The 17,396-nt window shown below is 37.9% G+C and overlaps 1 protein-coding gene and 1 long non-coding RNA gene across 2 annotated transcripts in view; one reads left to right on the plus strand and one right to left on the minus strand.

The window, feature by feature from the left end:
• LOC105833291 (basic-leucine zipper transcription factor A) overlaps positions 1-17,396 on the minus strand; it is a 93,403-nt gene that overhangs the window by 61,711 nt on the left and 14,296 nt on the right. The gene's annotated exons all lie outside the window — the stretch shown is intronic.
• LOC105829508 lies at positions 10,243-14,004 on the plus strand. The gene is made up of 4 exons (XR_001138504.3): positions 10,243-10,257; positions 11,805-12,257; positions 12,338-12,407; positions 12,994-14,004. It is a non-coding gene; the product is annotated as an uncharacterized LOC105829508 (long non-coding RNA).

Consider the following 17,396-nt stretch of genomic DNA (forward strand, 5'->3'; position numbering starts at 1 on the left):
TATCGGTGACTCTAAACTTAAGATGACCGTCGACCGCTAATAAAGCGGAAAGACAGAAAGGAAGCCGAATACATGAGTCGTCGTTTCATGCGACACGTCTTATCGTCGCGTCGGGGGTGATAAGGCTATCTTTATCAGCGATAAAGTCGTTTTGAAGCTCGACTCTATCTCGGCCGCGAGATACACGAGCACGAAAAGCACGCCATAACGCATGGCACATATGTAATCAGAGATTATACGATGCTTCGAGATATCGATAATTATCTCTCGATACTACATATTTTTGATATCGATATTTTGTCTCTGATATATTAATATAAATTAACGAAAATTAACGTATTGTAGGAAATGTAAATTGAGAGTATTAATGCCGTTCGATACAATTACGAATTTAGCGAATCAAATTTCTCTGTGACATTAAAAGACTTATCTTTTCATTTACACAATTAACAGGATGGCTTAATTCTTAGATAATACAAGATTTAAAATCAAATCATAAAACGTCTTTAAGATGTCTCTTAAACTTTGCATTTGAATTATTATATTTTGTAAAATCCCTCGCGTGTCGTGCTTTGTGAATTTTTTTTTCGTGAATATAGTACTGGGTATATAGGTACTGAATTGCATTAATACTTTCGACCTAAAAAGCATCAGTTCAAAATGAGATAAAGATGTCTTTTTTATTCGATATTTATTCGATTGCCATTTCAAGAATTGAGGACTAATACGATTCTGTGATTAGTTTATGACAACTTGAAATAACACTTAAAATAATTATAAATATAAGATTATAAATATCGACGTTTCTCTGAACATATCGTAAGACATCCTAAATTTTATGTTCCTACGTTAAACATGCGTGCTATCTAGAATTTATATACTTTTTGTAAGACGAAAAACTAAAGATGTGTAAAATTAGCGGTATGATATTAAATATTAACATTTATTTTATTCATGAACTTTGCACTTTTCCCCAAATAACGTTATTTCATAGGAAACTGCTGAAGTATCTCGCAAAATTATGAAAGAGGCAACTAAATCTCTCATTACTATGCGATAAATCGTGTTTTGCTACATTTTAACAATTACTATTTTAATTAATGTTACGTTTATTTAATTTAGATCGATGTAGTTGTGTGCGCTACATTGTCGTTGTTCCGGGATATCAATTAATTTCCGAGCTCGTGGGCCTAAAGTAACGGATGGTCGACGCATAAATAAAACTAAAAAAAAATTCAGAACAATTTCAAGCAAATAATGCAACGTTCATCGAATCCTTTATGTTTTGTGCAGAGGCATTATTCTGATAAAAGTACTTCGATTGTTTCCTAATGTTCCTAGTCAAATAACTTTACGATGGATGATCTAATTAGCCGAGTCGAAATAAAGTTTCGCGTTTGCACGGAAATGGTGCGGAATGTGGTCGGCAAATTACTCCAAGTTAATTTTTACTTAAGGTTGACATACCGATGTGGCACAGAAGGAAGACGGTAATGGATAAATAGATAGATAGACAAATAGACAAAGAGAAAGAGAGCGAATCTTCGTAGTAGTAGTAGTAGTAGTAATAGTAGTAACACGTAAAACTCTCGCCCCACCTCATCCTCTTCCCCCGCCCCTCGCCACGTTCCTCTTTCCGCCTCTGTAACCCTGACCTCCCGTAAAACACACCGAGAAAAAGACTTTTCCGGCGTGTACGCACGAGCGCACCGCCACTTCTGCCACGCTGCTGCTGCATGCTGGCCGAACTCATGAATGGACCCGCGACTCTATTTACGAGCGCGTGCGATTCGCCCGCCACCGCTCCGCTTTTATCGCCGTCTCGGCCGTCATGGGACGGCGGGGTAAGGTGAGGTGCTTTCGGAATCCCCGGGCTCTCTCTTTCTCTGTTGTACTTGTCGGAGGGTAGTCGGCTCTTCGTACCTACCAGACTCCGACTATATCGCGCCGCACCGAGATATGTATCGGCCCGCGAAATTGTTTTCGAACAGCCAATTGTTTGGCACACTCCGGCATTACCGAGGTTGGAAAAGACGAACACGTCGAGAGAGGGAGAGTTCTCTTCTTTTTCTTCTTCGACCGCGGATATTTCGCTTTCGTGTAAACAGACGTGGAAACGCGGCCGCAGGAAATGTTTGCAAACATCGACCTATCCAAGATCGAAATGCGTTCGGCGGGAAAATCGATGACGTATCGACGTTTCTCTCCAATAATTACTCGAAACTCGTTTTCACACAGTAAGAAAAAATTTGGGATTGTCTATATATTAATCATGAACTTATTTTCAAATTTTGATCAAGCTGTTCTTGTATTGAATAAGGAGACTAGGAAAAAAACTCTTTAAGCTAAATATAAATGCTTTTACATTTAAAAAAGAAATCGGAATATTCAGAGGCTATCATTATTTACGCTTTCTTCGATGTTTATTGGTCGTAACAAAATTTTATTGAAGTGACGGAATACACAAATATAAAATAAATGTCATTTTTCTTATTAATTGATTTATATACTGGTGAAAAAATTTTATTTCGCTGTATTTAAATAAGAATTTATTTTAGTGTAAAATAAACATTATCTAACAAATTAATTCTTAAGTATCTTTTTTTTTTAATACTTTTGCGAGTGGTCGAAAATGTTTATAACATCCATGAAATATTCTTCTCGTAAATAATGATACTATAATTTTTACATTCATTTCTTCAGAAGAATTAAAATAAGAAACAGGTATTATTAAGGTAGAGAACAAATGAAATGGAGAAAATGGCACAGAAGCGATGGACCACGAAATTATTACATTCTAATTGCGATCATCAATTAATTCTAAAATCAATTTATAATTTTATCAGTTATAAATGCGTTAATATACCAATAAATTCACGATAAGTTATTTTCTTACATATATCACATCAAATTTCACTATATACTTACATATATTATTTGTCCCAAGGTACGAATAAACGCGATTCTCTCCCTTTCTGTTCCTCTACTTCTCCCCAATCTTTGCCTCCGATCATTATTGTTATTGCACCGAGTTTATGGTGAGTGTAATTTGTCACACATATAAGAGGCGTATCCCGCGGACCTTTAAAGCAGGATCGTTAATAAGAAGCGCGCGGTTAAGGCCCACCATGACCTACGGTAAATTTCATCCCGCCGGGTTTTAAGTTCGATCGCACGGTGCGAATAACCAAGGATCATTAATACATCTCGCTGGACTATAATTCATGTCGCGTGACCAAACGACGCAATGGTGTGCTAACGTAATGGACGAAAATCCGTCGATAAAAGCTATCGATTTGCTAGATTTGCTTATTAAAAAAAAAGCCATAGTTTTGCGAAACTGTTGCGGATTTTATTCTAAAATTTGTATAGGTTTGGAACGCGGCGTTTTTTCATAACGATATTAGCAGCGTGCAACGCGAGGCAAACAGAGTTGTACAGAGAGTAAATAACATAGCAGCATCTCGATGGAACTTCGAAGTGTTTCTTCTTTTCGTGACAGGGATAAGCTTGCCCTCTACTTGGAATATTTGTCTTTTTAAAGTTGCTGGTCATTGCTACGTGAAAGAAGAATGAAAACATGGGGGTTTGATGGATCTTGAATTTGCCGAACAACAATATACATCAAGTCAATTAGACGATATATCGTTGCGCTATTCATCCCGTTCGCAGTGAATGCGGCAAAGCGCTGTTTGCGTAGGATAAATCAGTTAAGTGCTTTCTTCCATTGCGATTGCACTGTATACATTACATTGCGCAAATACGCGCTTGCGAGTGCGTAGCACGTGTATCGAGAAAAATTTGTAGGAATCTCAAACGATTATGCAGTAATTACACCGCGACTGTGAATCAGGAGCTGCAAAATTTAATTTAATATCCCCTTTTTTTACATGTGATTAATTCTTGGCTGTACAAGGATTGTCTTGGAGACCTTACAGTATTTATTATTCTGTTATGGGATTTCCAGTTTGAAATATTTTCCTTCTCTTAAACAATAAAAAGTTTTTATCTATTTTTAATAATAATACTAAGTCTGTCGCAATTATCTTTTCTACATAATTTTTGCGTTTAGTAAAAGATTAAGCATTCAAAATTTAAAGATTCATTTTATCTGCAAACTTACTTAATCAATCTCAATTAGCGATTTCATGCCTGTTTTTGAAGCGTAGTCTTTAGCGTAACTAAGAAAAGAATTTATTTATAGGACGATTAACTAATCTTAACTAGACCCAATCTTGGTATGACTGACTTTAATAGGTTTCGACAAGCTATGATTTTTGCGGTCGCATAACAAGCTTGAGCGAATCTCGCTTGGTTAACTTTGGTTAGGAATTCTCTTTCTAAATTGCAGTTTCTGACATAACATAGATAGAAGAGGAAACTTTGAGAAGGGACGACTAGGATTGAGCAACGTTGGGGTTCCAATAAGGGTTTCCAACAATTGTCATTTTTCCATGCACGTAATGTAACAACAGATATTAAATAACAAGTTGCCCTCTACTAAATCTACTTTCGTAATCAGAATTAGAAGTCACAGAACCAATCTCTCGCGCGTCAGCCGCGTATAATTCCTACTCTTCTCCCAGACATCATCTTCTTTATTGCACCGTCTGTGTGCGCAGTATTACCAACGTGCTCGCACAGTGCACAGGTTCCATCGAATATCTAAAATGACATCGTCCAACCCACACCCCACTTCCCCTTCTTCCCTCGGACTTGCTCCATCTCCCCGTGATCTCGCTCATCTCCCACCTTCATCTCGCTTTCCCTCCCTACCTACCACTCGAACCCTTCCACACGCCACTTCGCTCCCTCGTCCTCCTCCACGAGAGTGCGTCCTGCCCCTACCCCATACCTACTCACCCTATCCTCTCGTTCTCCCGATCCGTCCGCGTTATCCTCTACCCCTGCATTCTGGCTGATCCTCTCCTCTCTATCGGCCTCTCTACCCTGTTATCTTCTTCTTCATCCTTCCTTCTTCCATTTCCCGCCATTCGTCCCTTACGAATTATCGACGGGCGCAATTCCAATGGATAAAAGCGGCGGTCTATTATCGACGCTCTGCAATACCGACCAGACGTATAGGGATACCGACCAACCGTAATGCCAACAAACTGCGATACCGGCGCGGGGCCTCCTCGATATTGCGCTGATTATACGCGAAATGCGGACAAACCGGAACGCGGCGAGAAAAATGTATTGACACGCTGTAACGCCCACGGCGCAAAGTGCGAAGATATAATGCTGGGATGCATACCGTACGGGTCTCTCTCGTTAACCCGGCAGTAGCCACGAGATTTTCTGCAACGCGAACCGTTGGACAACGTGCCTTATGCGTCGTACAATTACATGTAATACTTGTAAAAGTTATTTTCGCCAAGAATAAATCATTATTTCCTACCGCGTTATTATTTTCAACATTATTTTCTAAATGCTGTGTATTCAGATTAGTCTGATAACTATCGATCTGTCTATTTTCTATACTATTTTTCATTATTACTGTAAATATCAATATTCGTCAATATAAATTTTATTTCTTAGAAAGTATTACAAAATCATTTAATAAATTATATCAACGTTACTGTTATTCTTAATTACATTTTAAACAAGAAATAATTTTTTATTAATTTTTTAACAACATAGTATTAAGCTATGCGTACATGAATTAATAAATTTATTATAATTTTAGGCTATTAATTTTCAAAGCATTTCGAGAGAGTGAGATTATTTAATCGAAATATATTCGCCTTTTTCTTTCTTTCTCATTCTTTATTCTTCAATTCTTTTTACTTAATTTTTCTGTGAAAATATAACTTGAAAATTCTCAGCAGAATTGAATATTGAAGTACGGAGTATTCGGCGCTCTAAAAAGAGAAAGAGCCAAACGATGCGCGTCGTTATAATTAAAGAAACGAGTGGATGAGACAAACTATACTATGTCACATTTTTATAAAAATTATCTTTGCCGTGAATAAATCATTATTTTCCACCATCATTATTTTTATCATTATTTTCTAAATACTTTGCATGTACGGTCTGATGACTAGCCACCTATTTTGTCATATTTTTAGAAATAACAAAATACACAATACTTACTAACTTGAATTATCGCGAATTTACGTCAAAACTAGTCAACTAATAATGTCTCAAAATACATAATTAATCTTGCACTTCCGCAAGAAAAGTGACATAAATCGAAGGTTTTAGAATAATACATGGATTACGTTCTAAATACATCGACCTTTAAAAAAACGTAATCAAGTTGAATTCAAGTAAAAAATAAAAAATGAAGAAAATTTCAAATCAAAATAAAAATAGTTTCTAGGATATCTAATATAACACCATAAAATTAATATCAACTTTCAGAGAGAGCTTGAAACATGTAATTTGTGATTAGCTTTAGGTTAACTTATGTTTAATGCTACTGTACAATTACAATTAAATACTTTTAAAATATGCAATCTACTTCTCTCTCTCCCGAACGACTTTATATTTTTGACTCACTTGTGATATATTGTTCGCGTGCAATCGTTTATTATTTGCCGTACACACAAAGATCGGATTTACATATAATTGTAGGATGTCCGTCATTATTTACCGAATTTGTGTTGTTAATATGTCATGATGAAAAGAGGTGCCGACATCACAAGGCAGAGAATGTGTGTCCGGTGCATTTTTATGCATCAATGATGCATGAGCAACGCGCATATCGAGATGAACGCTGCGATGAATGGACTTTCGAGCTATTCGATTCGTTTGGATTGGAATAGTTATACGCAGCGAATGCATATATAGCCACGCGTGCGCAACGTTAATTCCGTATGTAAAATGGCTCTCTCCCCGGCTGGAATTTCGAAAATGTACACGAGGCGAGCGCGCAAACCCCTCGATTCGTTCGCGATTCCTGAAAATCATTTGATCATCGACAACTTTCTACCACCCTCCTGCCACCACCTCGCGCCCGTTGGTTCTCTCTTGTCCTCTCGTTTACGCGATCCCTCACAACCGAATATCCAATGAACACGCAAAATTGGATGTTCGTTCCGATATTCTTTAACCCAATTATTCATTCACGCAGGACACACGCATGCGATAAAAAATCAAATCTTCCGCCGCTACATATTTATAAATAAAATTTGTTTCATAAATTACATTTTTAGCTGTGGACATTATATCATATTTAATTTTCCAAAAATTGTAATAATATTTGTAAGATAGATATTGATACACATTAATTCGCAAATTTGTATTTGTAATTTTACTTCTTAAGAAAAAAAGCTCTCCTACTAATATAATACAAAAAAATGTAACGTACATATATGTGTTGCTCGAATCTCTTTGATTCTATATTTGTAAATTGTTTACTGGATTAAAATTATTTTCTGGAAAATTTTGATTTTGTATTTCTTTAGTATACTCAAGTTTACTAATATATTGAAATTGATGTAATTTTTCGGAGACAAAAACGTAAATAAAAAATGTGACGGAATCAATTGATTGAAATTGAAAAAAATTGTCATATCATCTACGATCTCCTTTTCTTCAGAAGTTACAAGGGGGCGCACGCCCTATCTTTTCCGTTGGAGATGACCGTGATGGACGTCCTTCGAGCCCGTGTTCCCTGTAGCGCTCCGTAACTTGAAAGGTTTCTCATCTTATCAGGAAAATTAATCCTAAAGCTTCCAAGAACAGTAAACATCGCCGATGATCAAGGCACGAGAAATTACCGAAAATTAAAAAGTACACGATGTATCATTACATTAATTTTTATTTTATTTTTTATTAAATTTGGATTTCATTTTTCACGAAACCGCGATAGAGATGATTCTTGTCCTGGACGATCATCGGAAATTACGCACGGAACGGGAATGAACCCGGTCCAATCTGACGATCGCGATTACGCGAAATAGCACGAGGCGAACGAAGCTTTACTCAGGATTTCAAGGAACTTTTCCGTATCGATCGTACGCCCTCACGAAACCGTGGCCTTCTGCGTATCTTCAACTCTCCGCGAACTCGATTGTAAATTTTCCACCTCGAATATTCGAACTTGAGATGGCGGTGGACCACCAGATGCACTCTCTGCGAGATGACCGGAGGGTGCGCCGGAACTCGCGATTTACCCGCGCAGAGAAATTTATAATACACACAGGACGCGAAATCAGTCATCAATTAAATTAAAATATCTCCTGTGGCTTCTGTCATTCCGAATTTCATTCAACGGCAACTAATCCGTATTAATCGATGTTAGACATGAATTTTTTCTAATCGACGAATCAATTTATTACGATCAACAATGTTCGGATGATTGGACCAACTTAAAAAATGCGATACTTTATTATTTAATTGTACTATAGTCGCCGCAGTCCTTTACTACTGTTACTTTCTTTTGATGGCCCCAAGAGAAGATAATGTCGTTTTACTAATAGCGCTCTTGCAATATCGTAAGGTGAAATTAGATAGCACCAGCGGGGATAATTTTGTCCTAATGAATGAAAATTATAGTACAGTGTAATTTATTAGTTTCGGGGTTCCTATCCTTCTTTTACGGAAGCAGAGATCAAAATTGGTGTAACCGTCGCGTGTTCATTGTTGTGAATAGAGGTCATTTTCTCGCGCCAAGTCGGACTCCATCAAAGTTATGTCGGTCCCTATCAGTTTCAATTCTTACTTAATGAAAAGGAGAGAATCGCATAGATTCCAACGCTTAACCAGCGTGGCATCGAAAATTCGCCCCGGTTAAAAACGTGGACAATTTTAGCCTCGGCGTTGCTCCTGCTCTTCGAGCGGGGTTCGGATTTGGGTTTTGCCGCAGGGGTAGGTGCGCAGAGTGAACGCGGATCGATCCCCCTCGGCGTGAGTGCGAATGGGGGGTTGCGACCGAGTCGCCCTCTCTGTTGCTCGGTATCCTGGCGTGTTCATCCCCGAAAATGGGAACGCGTTTGAAGGGTGCCACGTTGCGACGAAACCCCCCCAAAGTTTCAACACAATCGGCGTAAACGCAGATATCGGTATTGCAGCAACCGGACTCAGTCGTGACGCCGATCTAAGAATTTTTTCAGAGAAGAGAGAGGGACAGAAAAGAAAACTTGAATTCGAAAAACCGGCAAGACCGTTCTTTTATGGAGAAAAAAGTAACAAGTTGCTATCGCATGGTACACCGCGAGTCTCATTATCGGACGCGTTTTATCAGACTTCGTACCGCCGTTATAACTCGAATGTAGGTTAGCGGCGGCGGATCCAAGAGAAGGGATGCCGAGTTTTCTTCGAAAAATCAATAGACATTTCTGCCCCTGGGTTTCACCTTGTCGCGCTAATAACGCCTGCCGTTAACTCGCTTTCGAAGATTTCGTATCGCGGACATTTGTATCGAAGGGCGTAATAGCTAAACTCATGGGAGAAATCTTTATGCAGGATTCACTAGTACTCGTAAACTCAATGATTATAAAGACGACGCAATTCTTTCTTTTGATACAACGCACTTGCGAATATATCAAGCGGTATATTAAAATTTCTTTTAGATGTTTATATTTATTATTAATAAATAAAGTCATTAGTCGCTGAACAATTACCAGTAATAAATGACTGTTTAAGAAAAAGATTAAAATAAGAAACTTCAAAATAAATCGCAAATAAACAGGTACCTTTTAGATCTAATTTTTACACAGATTTGATTATAATATCATTTTTTATTAGAAAAGAATAGTAAATTAATTATTTGAAAATGTAATAATTACGTTAAGTTGTTTGTATGTGATTATTGACTCCATTTCTTATTTGTTCATAATTGGAGCAGTGACCCTGTCACATGTATTTTTGAAAGCATATAAATCTTGCGCGTTTGGAATTAAATAAAAAATAAAATTTATTTACACCGCAATTTTGCTAACTTTTTACTATCAAAATTATAGATTTTTTCCTGATTTACATAAAGAAATAATCGATTCTAAATTAGTCAAAGAATTTGCAAAGGAAGTCCGCCGGGTGGAGTTCGTAAACATCCTGCGTAGTAGTCCAGGATTAACCGCAGAGCGCGTGCATCTCGCAGTAACTCGTCTCGCGATAGATTTCCGTAATCATGGGGGGGTGCAGCAACAATGGTGTCACGTATACAAATATGCGAATAAATCCGCGCAGCCTTACGTACGCGTGTATACGCGATAATTCGCGGGTGGACTTTCGTCGATCATTGGTCGATCGTTGGTCGCGAATCGAACGACGAGGTCGAGCGTGAAGAGATCCCGTTTACCTTCGCAAGTACGTTTCCACCTGGCTCGTACATACCTGAGGAACCTGTACAGTCACGCTCGCACGGTTTCTGGCGATCGCCGCTCTGTACCACCAACTACCTCAATGTTCACATACTCATAAATAAGTGGGATGCATTTATTATTAGTACGCGCGTAATGTGTCGTAACTAGTAGTATTGTTCGTTTGTCCGTGAAATTTCTCCCGGCATTCGTGACTCGTCCAATCTCATCAACGATGAGTGAACTCGACAAGTTGTTTTTCACGCAATGACAAATCTATGTTGAAAAAAATTAGTGAAACTTAATCTTTGAGCTTGTAACTATACAAAAGTCTCCGTAAAATAATTTTTGTTGAGAAATGTAGATTTTGTTTGAAATAAGGTCACACAATGCTTAATCACCAATAAAATGTTGTCTTATTCTTTTTAACAAAATATAGTGTATTTTCAAGTGTTTATATTGTCTCTCCCCTGTATATATATATGTACGCGTTATTATTAATAAATTTATTGCCTTGTGCTATTGCAGGGAGTAGTTATAAATATTTTTAGTTTCAGATTTTGCGCGCAAAAAGTTATTATTTATCGCGATTATTTCTCAAATACCACTGATCCTTCCTCTTCGAATATAAACAAATTTTTAGTTATTATTTTTATTCTAAAATCGTTTTATTTCTATCTTTAATAGAACGTTTTTAATTTAAAGTTTAGCAAAATATATCACTTAAGAGATTATCTTTTTTCTTCAATGTTCTTTCACATTTTCTTTCTCCCAATTGATTTTATTGTTCTCGTCAGGACCAGTACCTTAACAAGCATTATTATTATTATTAATTACACTTGGCTCCTAGATTTTTAGGACAATGCTATTGCGTAAGATTATTACTGTGACAAAATTATAATTACTTTGAAAGATTGTCTTCGTGCAAATTAAAATAAAAAGTATTGCAATTATAACAAAAAAAATTAAATATAAAATTATTTTTTATATTTCCATCGTCTTCACGTTTTATATCAAACTATCGCTGCTTTCACCGCAATGTATTTTTATCCTAGTTTTAAATATATTGCGGTTGATATTCTATTTGCTTCATAATTCTCACAATTCCTGGAATAAAATGTATCATACAGATATATTTTTTGACTAATTAAAAATGCGTTAGTGGCAAAGAATAGTTATCATAAGTTGTTATCGTTTCCATTATGTTACATAATTCTTAAATTAAAAATTTATTAAAGTCTTTCTGAAATTAAATAAATAATATATGATGCCTGTTTGCATATGTAAAGCTTTTTTTGAAATATTTTTGATTTCCAATCGTTCCCTTAAACACTATTGATCCCTTAACCTTTTGTTGAAAAATCAATAATAAGAAATTCTAGATTAATCAAAGAGACTGTATTCATGTGTAAAAGATGACCTAGCAGTTTGTATCTCTTTGATAAAATCATGTCAGAGTCACGTTTTCCCACCCTCGAAAAACAAATTGAAATTGCGAAAGCAAGTCTAATACAGGATTAATCTATTTAATACAGAAATGCCGCTTTGTTATAGTAATTATGCTAGTCTGCAACGCAATCCTGCTTGAGAAAGGACCGAGAGAGGACCTCCTCCGGCAGCCCCTACTACCCGCTTTCCACGATGCTGCGCGAGATGAACGGAGGTCCTATTTCCGGCCGATATTTAAATCCGAGGGGGACCGAATCCGCTCGACCTTAACCGAAGCGTTCGGGTCCGGCTGTCACATTCGTGGCGTACCGAATGCCCGTCTCTCGTGGCGGCGACGGCGACGGCGTACGGCGGTGGCGGCGGGCGGCGTATAACGCGTTAATGAAAATGGCAACGCGCCGCGACGCCATGCGGCAGCCTCGACGGGGTACGTACGGCCGCAAATTGCGCTGCTTTATCAATCTGAAATAACATCAGCACGGAACAACGAGCGACGATTCGAGACTTACGAGGGCTTCGCCGACCTACGAAAGGATCACGTTGCGGTATGGCTGACACGTATGTCCGATTCTGTAAACGTTACGACAGATCATACGCTACAGACCGACACTATACAATTTTCCACATTTTTATTATAGATAGACGGATGTATATCCGGGAGATACCATGACTACAAGAGCCTACGGACGTTCCGCCTTGATAAACAACGTAAGTTATTATTATTCATTAAGTATTTATCATCTGTCCCTATTGTTTTGTCCCTGATAAATATTACTTGTATGTTATATATTTTAATATCTAGTGGTGTATGTATTGCATATGTAGATGTTTTTATTCTTTGCTCTGGTGTAAAACTTATAATTTTGTAAAGAGTGCTTTATAATGCATCGAAGATTTGAAATTTAATAATATTCTATCCTTTTTTATAATCAAAGAATTATAAGAATAGCAATAATAAGAACAATAGATCTCTCTTGTAACAGCAGATACATCACATAGATCTCTGAAAAATAAAAGTAATAATGTATATATTTTACATACGTACTTTTATTATAGTTCATGTTATTAAAAACAGTTTTTACACATTATTATTTTCTATAGAAATTTTTGTAAGTATGCAAGATGCTTAGATAAATATGTTTCATAAATTCTTGATTAACTATTAAAAATAAGCAAATATCTGTGACAGAGAAACCTAATGTTATTCAAAAAATTTAAAATACCCTTGATATTACTTTACTAATCTTTCCACATAGAGAAATATAAAAAGCTTTTATTATTGTTATCCTTACAGATATTTTCAGTTTGCAGCAGAGGCTAGCGAAAGAATTAATTCGCAAAACAAATAACATAGAACACGCAGCAACTTGGAAATACACAGGAAACCTTCAGAATAGGTCAATAAGAAATATTTCTAGGAGAGCAGTGTACTTATTGTGTTAAATTTGCTGCAAAAACTGCATTAATAAAAAAACATTGTAAAAAGAGAAAGATATTTTTAGGGGATATTAGTATTTTGTTTATGCTATCCATTCGGTCTATCTAAACATTGTATATTCTGTCACATGTTAAGATAAAGTATTTAACTTATTCTTCATAAGATTATTTTTAAGTTCACTTTAACTTCTTTAATGTGTGTGTGCATTTACATATTTGTTTTAAAGATAATGGTAAACATTTGATCTTCTAAAAGTTTGTTTTGTGTTAATTTGTGTAATTATTTTAAGATGATTTCTGATGTGCTTAAAAAAACAGTAGTGTAACAATACAAAAATAGAATAGATAATATTTCAACTTAATATTTCAACGTTTAGTTAAGTTATCTTTTTAAATGGCTTTTACAGTACTGATTATTTTACAATTGCGACATTCTACTTTTTAATTTTGTATATGCGCACCTCAATAAATAAATAGTAGCGTGCAAGGCATCTAGGATGTGATAGTAAAGCTCCTGCTTATCCCATTGTGATTAAGTCATAAGTCTATACTTAGTAATATCAACGTTGAAACTAAATCTAGATCTAAAGTTTGTGAAATTTACATTAAGGTTCTCTCCGCTCTTTACAACGGCCATATTGGATTATGTCCTTTTATGATAGTTAATTAATTGTTTATAACAATTCATTATTCTACGTTCTATAAATTTATCCCATTGAATATGAGTTGTGACATGCGCAAACTAATTTATTTATTCGCATGGGACGCAGAAAAAATATTCCATATGGTTATTTTGTACATCTGATGTCATGATCCAATGTCTGTAATGAGACGAAGAGCCCTATAAACATAATTAAAGAAAAGTGAACAAATTTTATATTGAGCAAAATTCGACTTTATTTGCCGCATTATTAATAAATTAATAATAAAATCGATGTTGTGGCCGTTAATGACAATGCTCTATCTACGGTTTACGCGATGAACCCCGGGGTCATCTCAAAACTTAAAGTCTGCCCTGCTTTCGTGGATTGACTGAATTCACTATGAATACTATTTGTCCCGATATCTGTTTTTATCCCGCTTTGCGAATGTTATTTTAGAACCCTTTCTCCTCCTATTTCACGTCGCCAGAATTGTGAATAATTATCCCGCGACCCATCGCTACGATTAACATTGCAGCTTTTTTATTATTATGGCGCTGCAGTCGCGCGGATGCAACGCCAGTCAACGTCCCAACAAAATCGGAGAATTTATCGCGGACGGCTCTCTCGGTTAATATACATAACGCCGGCTAATATTCGTGGCGCATTTATATTTTTGTATAAATTTTATATCCGACGGTGGCCGAGCGCGGTCGAAAATATCCGAGATTTTTAGTCTGTTGCAGCCATCGCGCGCGTCGAACGCGCTCTTCCCTTCTCGTCATCATCCCCCTCGCTCCCCGTTCCCTCCCCTGTTCCTATCGCTCCTCCACAGCCACATTCTACCTCGCCGCGCTCGTTCGCTCGATTCCCTCTCTGTCTCTCCGTTTCTGCGCCCCCATCATATTGTCTTCCTCTCCATCTCGCCACAACTTCGAGCACTGTCGGGTGCGCTCGTGCGACATCGGCTCTGACTTTTGTTGCGCGCTTTGTAGAACGTATAAACGGATGAGGCTTTTTCCGGGACCGGCAACGCGTGCTACCTTGTGCCGCTTGCGCAGGATGTGCGAACGGAGAGTAGAGTCGGATCGGGCGAGAGCGTGCTCTCGAGTACGCTCTAGTCCGCTAATGATTCAGGATCCCCGTCGGCCATTGCATGCGATCAAATCTTGAATACATCCAGCAATGTATGCCGTCGTCAAATCAATTCGGCAGTAATAATACGATCGATTTAATGCATGAGGGAGGGCAGGCGGGGGAGGGGGAGAGAGCTACGTCGAGAATTTTTTGTTGTAACGTCGAAAGGCATATAATCGAGTCCTCCAGGATTCGGCGACGCGTCATTCACTCTCGGTCGAGCTGGGTATAGCCCGTCACCGTGGCTGCATCACGGTTATACCCGTAGACTCTCTCTCAGCGCTCTCTCGGTCCCCGATGTTAGCGCGATCGATACGACGACCATCCCCCGTCGTCAGCCCGGCCGATTTTTTTCCATTCGACCCTTGCGCCTGCGCGCAGCCGCCGCGGTCTCCCCTTTCCGATTCCGAGCGTGTGGCAGTCGGAGGAGGGCACCGCCGCCACCCGGCGAAGCAGGACCGAGCGAACGGGCGAGCGAGCGAGCGAGCGAGCGAGCGCGCGCGCGGCAACAGCACAAGGCGAGCGAGGAGAGGTGAGGCGAGGCAAAGCGGGATGACATGAGGAGAGCAGAGGAGAGGAGAGGAGAGGAGAGGAGAGAAGAGGAGAGGAGAGGAGAGACCAGGCGGGGCACGGGAAGTGGGGAGAGAGGAGAGCGTGCCTTTATTATAGCCGCGCGCTTCTGCCATACCCCCGGCGCTCGAGCCAGAAACTCGGCGCTGCCAGGGATCGCCAATACCAATTTTGGAACGCGCCAACGTCGACCGAAATTCACAAACGAGATCTCGGAATTAGCAGGGAAAATGTGGGACCACGCGGCTCGATCGATCTCTCGAAAAATATCAGGAGGGCAGCAGGAGCGCGAGATTAAATGTATTTATGTACATTACGTCGGGGAGGGCACAGAAAGAGAGCGGGTGAGAGAGAGAGAGAGAGAGAGAGAGAGAGAGAGAGAGAGAGAGAGAGAGAGAGAGAGAGAGAAAACGAGGGATGGTGAGGCGGAGAGAGGGGGTGACGCATTACGCGCGGACGACGCGAAACGAGCGTGGGCGGGTAATTTAACGAGAGGCGCCGTATTATTTTCGAATGGGACGTAAGGACGCTCCGCGTGCGAAAAGATACCCGCGCTTTCCTCTGCTCGCGTCTTGCGCTTCGCAAGCACGAGTCTCACCGTGGAAAATGAATCTAACGAGTACCCGGTAGACTTTTGACATTTCTTGCGAGTTATTCGACCCACCATCCCGCCCTATCTTTACTTCCTACGCATCTTTTATTCAACATCCACTATCTTTTATGATATTTTTATGATTCTTTGATTAATTTGAAACCGAATCTTAATGCGTATTTAATTTATATCTACTTTATTAATTTTTTAAAATATATTTTAATTTTAATTTCATCTAAATTTAACATATTGATTTGAAATAACAACTTGGTCTTTCAGGAGTGTACTTGGTATTTGATTAAACACGACTTGATAAATAAGTAATAAAAAAGAACAGATATTTTAAAATTATGTAACTACACGCACACACACACGCACGCACACGCACCCACGTGTTTTGTTCTATCGATTCGATATTCTCTCGAAAGCGGTTCAGATTGCATTGCTAAAAAGAAAAATTTGATTTTGATTCGATAGTGATTGACATTGCGATCCTACAACGTGACTTGCATGCGACATTAATCGAAATAAGTTAAAGTTTTTGATTATATTCGCAATAGAAGTTTTCATAAAATAATTTTACAATCTTAATAAATACAATCTTAAAATTATTGTGACGCTAAGCAAAGGATGGTATATTTTTTACGCGTCTATAAAAGCGAGAGAATTAAACAAATTTCCTTTAGAACACTTACTAAGAACTTCTTTAATTTTGACGACAAAACGAGGAAAACTTGTTTCATGACAATTCAAATTTGAAGTTTTAATATTACATTGTAATTTAGTCAAGAAAAATAATGCATTTGATTGTTAAATTATTTTCACAATTGCAATGCATGTAGCGAATGGCTGAAATTTATCATATCAAATTTGATCTCGTTTTTCATTATTAAATGTTTGTCAAATACAACACATATTCGTCCTGGTTGCTTAGCGCCATATTAACGACTAGACGATTAGTGAGAAGAGGGTGGCTCAAAGATTCATTTCTTAGAGAAAATAGTGATCTAAGTTATAAACGTTTGTGATTTGATACTTTGATTATCTTTTATCTTATCTCAATCCTTAATTATCCTTTTTTTTAAATATTATTACAAACTATTTTCGCGTAGTTAATAAAGATCAGCGAACAAACAACAACCAACGAGGAACGGAGGACATCGACGTCAAGAAATTAAATGCGACTCATCGTAGGGAGGATCTCCAGAATTTTTACTTGCTTAGAAGAAAAACTAAAAAACCAGAGAAACTAAAAACGATTAGAAAGTAATTCAAAAAATTAAAAAAATTGTGAAATTTTCCACTCCAAGGGGTTGAAGA

This window comes from Monomorium pharaonis, chromosome 7 (genome assembly GCF_013373865.1).
Source record: "Monomorium pharaonis isolate MP-MQ-018 chromosome 7, ASM1337386v2, whole genome shotgun sequence".
In the NCBI taxonomy this organism is placed as follows: Eukaryota; Metazoa; Arthropoda; class Insecta; order Hymenoptera; family Formicidae; genus Monomorium; species Monomorium pharaonis.